Raw genomic sequence first — 6,000 nt, 5'->3', positions numbered from 1 at the left:
CTTATCTCTTGCATTAAAAGCATCCTTCAAAATGGGTATGAATGGAGAATATGCTTTGTTCATAATTCATAATGCTGTCAAGTAGTAGAATTATTAGTATCTTAAAATTTTATGACATTTGCAAAAGGGCATTATAAAAATGCTTAGAAAATCTGACTTTATTGCATTTCACAAACTCAACTTACATTCGGACTTAAGTAATAATTAGCATTTTTACTAGCATTGAGCTACTGGAATTACATATCAGATAAAGTAATTTCAAAAGTTCAGCAGCAGTCTGATTCTAATTTAAACTTTAGGAAAGTATTAAAGTCAGAATCATGTGCAAACCAGTGGAGTGGTATGCCTAAAGCATCAGCCTGTTAACTAAATTAAACCAGTTACCAATTGCATTGAAATGATATAACGTGCAGATGCAGTTGCCTCAGGAGAGCATCTGTATACTACAGAGTCCAAACTTACCCCTTTCTGAATTCTAAATTTAACAATAATCCAGGCAAGACTTCTGGTATATCTTCTTGGAGAAAAATAATAATTTTGCAATGAGCACTTCTTTTCTCCCCCTGCCCCCTGACTTTTCCTTCTTTATTACCTGGCTTTTTGACCCATAAAATCATGTATCTCCATCCGCTGGCAATTTTTTTCCTAATGCAGCCCGGGATGCAGTCAGTTTTCTTTGCTGTGAAAACGTGAACCACTTGAGCTGGTACTCACTGAGCACTTCTTAACTGATTATGAGGCCATATCACACTGTACACTTTGCTTTTCAGTTCACCACTTTTTCACTTGACTGTGGGTCATCCTTTCCCTCTCACCATTTTACATCTAGAATTCTCCTCACCAGGTTGGCCAGCCCATTGGCAGAGGTACATTTTCCCTGTCAAGTCACACGGATCCTGTCTCTTCCTAGCAGTCCTCAGAGAGGGTTCTGTGACGGTGAAAAATAAACAATAAACCTCTTCTGTCAATAACAGTTGTGCAAACAGTTGCAGACTCATGGGGTCCATCCATTGTTTCTCAAGCCCTTCTCAAGGTTCAAGAATAAAATCACCTGATCCCCCAAGTCCTTCACTCTTACCTCCAGTGCCTTGTAACCATGTTTGATATGTTCCAGTCTCTCCAGCAGTTTCATTGGTACCCATGTGGAAAAGCAGTAGAGTATAATAGTCTTAGGGCCAGACAAGACTCGAAGATTCAAGGCCCTGGCAAGCAGTAAGCCTTCTTAGACAATAGGACAAATCAGCCAATGGGGGCTTCCATCCAACACAGCAGCGAGTCCCCCAGTGGAGTCAGATGTCCCTTCGTCTTCATGCTGCTCCAGGACTCAGGCTGAGAGGGCTCAGACAGATGCTTCACTGAACAAAGAGCCCAGTGCCTCATCTGCTCCAATCACACTGAGCCCCTTCCGTAGTTAAATGCAAGTGGAGAAGAAACCTTCCTAGTACAAGAATTCACTAGTTTCCAGCCAAGCACCTCTGCAGCCTCAGAACAGCAGAACTGTTTAAGGAGATCAGTTTGATCCTCATTTTTAAGGGTAAGTTTCTCCTGTTGGTACTAGGACCTCGTGGCTGCCTCTGTTAACTGCACTGAGAGCTGCGTTCTAGGCAACTTTAAATAAGATGCTTGAGTTGAGAACCTAGTCTTCATACCCTACTTCTATAAGTCATTCAAGAAACATAAAATTCCAGTTGGTAATTCACCAAACCTAAACTTATGGTGGTTCTTCCATTCCTAAGATGGGTGTAGCCCTCTGGACTATGTCAGGATACTAGAAGAGTTGGACTACTGACTTCTGGTCTTCATTTAGTGACAGGAATACAAAAGCACAGAGCCAGTGTGTCTTGGAAGCATTTTAATTATTCAAAATGAAGTTCTGCTAGCTGGAGTTATCTACTTTACACTCTCTTACTGATGTGACAGGATATTGTACCTAGTATTCTTGAATTCTACATCTAGCAGTACTGATTGTACATCTGAAAATGGAATTATTTGCATACATAGTATGTTGTGCCTACAAATAGACATAAATCTATGCTCCAGTACACTCATTTCTCTAAAGTGGAGAGAGGCATATACATGTTTAGTAAGGTGTAAATTCAATCTATTTGCTTGATCACATGCAGGCTTATGTAAATTTTCATAAATTTTATCTGTGATTTTAAATTAATCCCATAATGCTCTATTATTTTCAAATGTTAGAGCAGCTTCACAATTGGTCACTCTAGAATAGGGCTTTTCCTGTTCCCTGCAGCTCCCATTGTTATTTTCTAAACTAAATATTCAGACTACCAGTGCTGGAATAATCTCACAATGATGAACTGGTACAATCCCTGACTATTCAGAGCAATGATAAACCGATTATTTGTAAATCAAGAATATGTGAAGAGCCACAGCAGGATGAACACAGTTTCTTAATATACATCCAGATTATATCCTTCCTTCTATATAGAACAGAAAAAAATGACATCAAGCATAGGATTGCTAATCTTGAACTTAGATAAAAGTTGACTGATGCTAGTACTTTTAAACATGAACAACTAAAATGCTAAGAATCAAAATTATATTCATTGGATTTGGTATAGTCTGAATAGCTGAATTATCTTTATGGCTGCTTTCATATTATGGTACACATTGCCTTTAACAGATCCCAGAGCAAGTTCAAGAGATATGGCAAGATTAGACAGATCTAAAACAAAACAGCCTAGAACTGGGACAGGGAGTAAGTCTTCTGGAAAGACAGTTTTATTCTAGATAGATAAAGTGTTATCTTAACACCTAGTATGCCAGTATAGCTATTTTAAGAAATATGTGAATATTTCCCCCTGCAGATGGAAAATGGAGAAAGAAATCTGAATAGTTAACCAAACCATGTCATAATAGAATTCAAGAAGTAGTATTGTACAAAAAAACATTCAGAATTATGAACTCTAGTGTGATTTATTGGTTTCAAGACTTAACTAGCATTATTTGAATCTTTAATTATTATTTTTTCCCTAAAAAACTTGCTGTAACCATAAAATTTGCTTCTATAAAATGTAGTAAGTTCTTTTTAAAAAGAAATTGCTACTAAGATACTGATAATGAAGCTCAAGGCTTCAATAATTTTTTGAGTATTTTTAAACTTGAAGCTTGAGTACTGAAATATTCAGCAGAATGAAGATTGATAACTGGTCCCAACACTGTGCTAACATCATGGGCAAATACACCCATTTTGTACAGTCGTAGAGAACAAATCTGCAAACTGATTCTGTATCTAGTCACCTAAAAATTGTCTCCTGGGCTTCTAACTCCAGGGTTAATTTGTGTGCAGTGAGCTCAAGATTCACAGGGGAATTTTCATCACTTATTCTTTTCTTTTTATAGTTTGAAAACAATAATCTTTTGATCTCTAGAGGAAAAAGATATATAAATTCTAAACAGTAATTAAGGTAAAATTGGTAAAAAAAAATCTTCATAGGTTTTAATTTTCTTATTTTTCTTCAAGAACAGAGATAAAACAAATTCATTCTTGTATTTGAGGAACCAAAAAATGGGGAGGGGCACTGCAGCTGAACTACAGCCTTTGAAGCCTGACCATCAAACCAGGAGCATAGCCCCTTGAACCTCTAAGTCTCACTTCATCTAGCATTCTTATAAAGACGTGCACTTCTCCAGATCAAGGAGCACATAAGCCTTGCAAGATCAGCCTGTTCTGCAGCTGTGGATTTCTAACTTTTTTTGTAGCCTTTCAATCAGAAACACAGCAGCCTGCAGAGCTCTCAGTTCCTTACACTTCTTTGCTGATTTCTGGAAGTTCACAGTTCATATTCCCATGATAAATTACAGATCTCCAAAAGGCAATACTTTTTTTTTTTTTTTTTTTTTGTGGAACTGTATGTTGGAGAGATTCTTCATTTCAGTACCTTGTCACTAACATTTTTTAACTCATCTTAAAGATGAAAGTTTTAAAATCCAAAACTCACTAACAACCTCTGCTCATGTCATGGAAAGTCCTAAGGCATAAAACACCTTTACAAGTGTAAGAGATGTTGGTAAGAGCCTGAAACAATGCTGTCATCAACACTGGATTTTTTATTTCAAATCTTTTGAACTTAATGCATTTTTAAAGTGTTTGATTCTTGTGAATGTATGAAATTTTACTTACAAATCTCTCTCTCAAGACTGCTTAGAAACATCTAAGACTGCAAAGCCTAAAGTTTCAAAATAGTTTTAAAATATTTTTCATCTAAATTCTTTAATCTTTTAACACCATCCGTTCTTACTTTATGAGATTGGAATACTAACACACATAACAATAAACACTGTTGCAGGTTTTTTTCACTTGAAAATTACATTTTCAATTACTCATAGTGAACTTCCTATTTCTGAAGTTGAAAGCTATCACTGACATATATTAGGTTGATTTCTTTTAAATATCTTTGCAAAATGGGTACCACAGGCTTATGTTTTAACAGCTAAACACATTTACTTATTTTGAATTAAATCCTGAATAGTGGAAGGGGGAAAAATCACCAGATTGTATCTCATTTGGTGACACTTGTATAAAGTTTTCCTGATCTTGTTTTCCACTTTTAACTACAAATTAAAGTCATCATCTCCAGTTTTTTGGCTGCATGCATCTTAAAAATGTTCTGAATGGATTCTCAGTGTCAGACCAGTTTGGGGCTGATCCAAAATAAGAATAAATCATTAAGAACCTTATTCTTAAACATTAGCCTCTTAAACACAGACAGCCATGGTGCATCAACCGCTCCCCACCTAGCATGTTCCTTTGTCTAGTCTGAACTGCCCCCAATGCACCATGAGCCATTCTCATGTTTCCCGATACTGCACACCAGGGAGAAAAGATGGAAGAACTTCCCCTCCCCAGTGAGCTGCAGAAACCAATGACATTGCCTCTTGGCCTCCTCTTCTTCAGGATAATCCTACAGCCATCAGCCACTCCTCACAGGACATACCTTCCAGCATTTCTACCAGCTCTGTTGCCTTCCTTCGAACTCTTTCAAGAATCTTAGCATCCTTTTTGTATTGTAGAACCCAGAACTGCACACAGTATTCAGGATGAGGCTGCACCAATGCTGAATATACTGGGAGAATCACTCCTCTTGATCATTTGGCTATGGTGTGTGTAGTGCAATGCAGTTTGCTTCTTGGCTGCCAGGGCACACTGCTGGCTGATGCTGAGAGTGCTGTCACTAGTAACCCCAGGTCCCTCTCTGCAGGGCTACTCTCCAACCACTCGGCCCTCAGCCTCTGCCGATGGCTGGCTTTGCTGCATCCCACATGCAGAACCTTTGTTGCATTTCATGCCACTGTAATCCACCTGGCGCTCCAGTCTATTCAGGTCCCTCTGTGAGGCCTCTTATCCCTCAAGAAAGTCAACAAACCTCAAAGTTTAGTATCGTTAGCAAATTTGCTAAGGATGCATTTAACTTCTGCATCTGGAAGTTAAATCCTGAATTACATCCTTCATTTAGAGCAAAACTAATTAAAAAGTAGAGCCATAGACTCCTGTCATAAAGTCTATGCGAAAGTAAATGGCCCAAAGCTGGAATTCACATTTTTTGTTGGAAAAATAAATAAATAAGTATCTTTCATGTTGGAGTAATAAACGGTCATATTAGAGGGGGAAAAAAATCACAGAAGATCACATTTGCTTTTGAAGAGTAGAAATGAAGCCAGTTAAAACTCATCTACACTACACAGAAATCTCCAGCACATTGTAACACTTTTCTACAAAACATTCTCAGTAATCAATAATAAATTTTTTTCTGAAATTCCTGTCATAACTATGTTACTTTATTTTAATGCAGACACAGTGAAGGCAGCCTGCAAAGTGTATTAGATATAGTGAAAAACTACTCTTTGTTTTACATAGGGAAGTAAGAATAATACATACTCCAAAAGGTCAAATTCTCCATTTCCCTATCACAAAACAAAGCAGATAATACATCTGCCACAGACATGAAGAAAAATTCTCATGGTACAATCACTCTATTA

This window comes from Numida meleagris, chromosome 2 (assembly GCF_002078875.1).
Source record: "Numida meleagris isolate 19003 breed g44 Domestic line chromosome 2, NumMel1.0, whole genome shotgun sequence".
NCBI classification, from domain to species: Eukaryota; Metazoa; Chordata; class Aves; order Galliformes; family Numididae; genus Numida; species Numida meleagris.
The sequence above is the reverse complement of the archived record's forward strand: the minus strand, read 5'-3'. Positions refer to the sequence as shown.